A 4,322-nucleotide genomic window follows, 5' to 3' on the forward strand; every position below is an offset into this window, starting at 1 on the left:
ACTGGATGGCAGTGTTGCACTGGGCAGAATTTATTAAGTGCCTAAGGGTCACGCAGGTCCGTTTGTTTTTTGTTTTGTTTTGTTTTGTTTTTAATTGTATATATTTAAGGTGCACAATTTTTTTTTTATATTAGTCCATTTGTTTTTAGAAGTAGGTTACTGTTGGCTGGGTGCAGTGGCTCATGCCTATAATCCCAGCACTTTGGGAGGCCAAGCCAGGAGGATCGCTTGAGGTCAAGAGTTCAAGACCAGCCTGGCCAACATGGTGAAACCCTGTCTCTAATAAAAATACAAAAATTAGCCGGGCATGGTGGCGCATGCAGGTAATCCCAGCTACTTGGTAGGCTGAGGCACAAGAATCACTTGAACCCAGGAGGCAGAGGTTGCATGAGCTGAGATCATGCCACTGCACTCCAGCATGGGCGACAGAGCGAAACTCCATCTCAAAAAAAAAAAAAAAAGGTAGGTTACTGCTCAACTTGCCAGAAGTGACTTACTATATTTGTGTTAAACACTATTATGATGTGGCAGAATGAGAATTTGTAATAATTCCAAAGTGCACTAAATGCAACTTTATTTTCTACAATTGTCCCCATCTTGCTCCAGCTGGCTCTGACTATAGTTCTGCTGATGGTCATTAAGGTACAGTTGAAATGGTGTTGGTGAGTGTACTTGTCTGTTTTCACACTGCTATAAAGAAATACCTGAGACTGGGTAATTTATAAAGCAAAGAGGCTTAATTGACTCACAGTTCCACATGGCTGCGGAGGCCTCAGGAAACTTACTAACACAACCCTGGGGGAATGTGAAGGGGAAGCAAGCACCTTCTTCACAAGATGGCAGAAGAGAGAAGAACAGGGGAAACTGCCACTTATAAAACCATCAGATCTCGTGAGAGCTCCTACTCACTATCATGACAACAGCATACGGGAAACTGCCCCCATGATCCAATCACCTACCTCCCTTGACATGTGGGGATTACAGTTGGAGATGAGATTTGAGTGGGGACACAGAGCCAAACCATATCAAGGAGGAACACTTGATTCTGCTAAAGAAGGGTAACAGCATCTCTTTCTAAATACTGTCTTCAGGTAAAGACTCAATATAATTCAGATTTACACTCTTCATAACAGTGGTTTCTCTCCTCTTAAGGAACTTCCCCATCCAATTCTCCCTTCCTCTGAGACCCATGGAAAGCTTATTACAATGTGGGGAAGAGCCTCTGGTCCACGTGCCACATTCTGTGTCCTTGCCAGCCTCAATTCATTTGGTCATTGTCACAGCTACCATGTTGATAGACATCGACAAGATTGTAGATATCTAGACTATACTTTCAGGGATCATTTCTATAGTTTGTTACTAGAGAAGTTTCTCTGAATGTGTAGAGCACCGACGACAAGGATCCCCTCTCTCGCCACTCCTATTCACTCGTAAGTGAGAGTTGAACAATGAGAACACATGGACACGAGGAGGGGAACATCACACACCAGGGCCTGTCAGGGGGTGGGGGGCTGGGGGAGGGATAGCTTTAAGAGAAATACCTAATGTAAATGATGAGTTGATGGTTGCGGCAAACCAACATGACACATGTATACCTATGTAACAAACCACACGTTGTGCACATGTGCCCCAGAACTTACAGTATAATAATAAATTAAAATTAAAATTATAAAACAGTAAAACAACAGAAACACCCTCCCCCCCAAAAAAAAGATTGTAGATCTCTAGTCATGACTTCATGTACAAGGCCCCTTCACTCTGTGACCTCCTTTTTCCATGACTGCAGGCTTCTTCTAGCCTACCAGTCCTTTCAGTTTCCATGTTCCTTTCTACTCACACACAGCCTGCAAGTACTTGTGAGTCTCCATTGCACCATGGTTCAGGCCATGGGGAATAGGGCAACTAGTTTAGGCCCATCTGTGGAAACACCTCTCTCCAACAATCACTTCTGAACCGAGCCCATAGGATGGCACCATGTTCAATAAGGTGCCACGAAAAAACGATGGCTTCCCTCAACTTCTTGCAATCTCTCCAGCGTGGAGAGTCTCTGACAGCCCGAAACCTGTTTGGATGTTTAACCACACTTGCCACATGCCCAACCCTAAGGATATGGAGAACTAGGAAATTCTTACCTGGCCCTCCTCTCTTTCTCAACTTCCCCCCTTTCCCCAGCACCAGGACTTTCTGTTTACTTTCCCTTTCCTTCTGTAAGCAACTTTCCTACGTAATAGCCTCTTTCTTACCAACTCCATGAGTGTCTTTGCTCCACGTAGATATCTTTTCCCTTCCTTAACACTAAAACCTTCATAATCTGGCCCTTATGCTAGAAGGACTACAGAAGTTTTTTTGTTTTTAATTACCAAGGGGCAAATATATTAGTAATTATTTCACGAATAACAGTTTCTAATAATAGCAGTAATTAAGTGTTAGGCTCTGTCTCTAGGGTTTGAAGCATGGCTCTACCACACACTAACTGTCCAGCCTTAGATATGTCACTTAACTATTCTACACTTGAGTATCCTCTTATGTGAAAAAAAAAAAAAGATAACAGTGAGTTTGTTATGACGTTTAAATAAGATAAAGCAGGTGTAGCACTCAACATAGTTGCTAGTATACAACGAAGTGCCTAGCTAACATTAGAAATTAGTGGTGTTTCTTTGTCCCTTAGCTACTAAGGTAGTCATTCATTTAAGTTATTGAATTTCATGTGCAAAAAAAGAACACTAAACAAAGAAAGGATGCTCATTATTTTATTTTCTTATAAAACCACAAAATTCTGCCACCAGCTTTTTAGATCCCTTGCAGAAGATCATTGCTGAGATGCCTAACACTGGATGGCAATGTTGCACTGGGCAGGTATCATTAAGACCCTGGAGAGTGGATTCTTCCTTTCTGAAAAAGGGCATAGTTAAATCAACTTAATCAAATGTTAGGTGAAAATTTAGGGTCTGTCACATACACACATATACACAATCTCTCCCTTTTTTTTTTTTTTTTTTTGAAATCGGATCTCACTCGGTCACCCAGGCTGAAGTGCAGTGGCACAATCTCGGCTCATTGCAGCCTCCGCCTCCCAGGTTCAAGCAATTCTCCTGCCTCAGCCTCCCAAGTAGATGAGATTACAGGTGCAAGCCACCATACCTGGCTAAGTTTTGTATTTTTAGTAGAGGCAGGGTTTTGCTAGGTTGGCCAGGCTGATCTTGAACTCCTGACCTCAGGTGATCCACCCCCTCGGCCTCCCAAAATGCTGGGATTATAGGCATGAGCCACCACACTTGGCCCACAATCTCTTCAAATCAACCAGAAAATATATCTAAAAAGCTATTTTCACATTTTAAATGGTCTATTTAATACTAAATGTCTTATTAACATTGAAAATGTCTCTTTTAATACTTCAGTAAGTGCCATTGTCAGTATGTAGTTTCTATATACAACTGCCAAGTATTTAGTAACAGCTGATTACTGTGGCTTAATAGTCACTTCTGAATGAATCAGAAGCACTTTGAAATCTGGTTAAAGTTATTTATCTGGTTGTTCAAACACTGTTCAGTGAAACAAGCTAAAACATTTACCTGGCTTATAGTCCTGCCCTCTCGATAAACACTTGCTGAAAAACAAAATGCTATCACACAACTATACCTTGAAACAACTGTAACTCTTTAGAAACTACCATTATGGAGAGATTTTGGTCATAAAAGAAATTTTATTAAATTTAGTGAGATACATATAGGAATTCAAATTGTGCTGCAATATTCCTTTCTTCGTTGGTTCATTCATTTAAACTACCGTTGAGAGAGATATTCAAAATAAGCCGGATTTGCAACCCCAATGACCCACACCAGAATGCAAAAATTTCCCTTTTCCTCTCAGAGCTTGTCAGTCTAAATAATACATATGTGTTTAATTTAACTAAATATCTAAATGATGCTTCTAAGATGCTTGGAATATAGTTGCTTTTATAAATATAAGGCACTATCACCCCAGATATTACCAGAGTCTTATTTATAGTGTTAATCTTCACCTTCTACGAAAAAAGAGTTTGCAGAGCAAACCTCAGACTAGCCTCTATGCAATTAAGAATGTGTGGAGCTCAAATTAGTGAGACTTCATAGTATTTAGAACCAGAGGCAGAGCTATTCCCCTGGAGTGTCTCTGTCTTCAGAATTAACACTGCCTGTTTTGTTTTTGCAAAGTCTACATTTGAGGAAGTGGGAACAAAATCCCATCTAATAAACAAAAGCTTTCTGAAACTTTGGACTCTTTCAAAGCTAAGCTAATGCTTTCAAAGACAGGACTTGAAAAAAAACACTTTACTGCTACTT

General features: G+C 40.6%; 1 pseudogene; it reads left to right on the forward strand.

The window, feature by feature from the left end:
* The first annotated feature begins 1,321 nt into the window (after positions 1–1,321).
* Positions 1,322–1,445, forward strand: LOC116463597 (small nucleolar RNA U3; annotated as a pseudogene).
* The last annotated feature ends 2,877 nt before the right edge of the window (positions 1,446–4,322 follow it).

Source organism: Hylobates moloch, unplaced genomic scaffold (assembly GCF_009828535.3).
Source record: "Hylobates moloch isolate HMO894 unplaced genomic scaffold, HMol_V3 SCAFFOLD_43, whole genome shotgun sequence".
In the NCBI taxonomy this organism is placed as follows: domain Eukaryota; kingdom Metazoa; phylum Chordata; class Mammalia; order Primates; family Hylobatidae; genus Hylobates; species Hylobates moloch.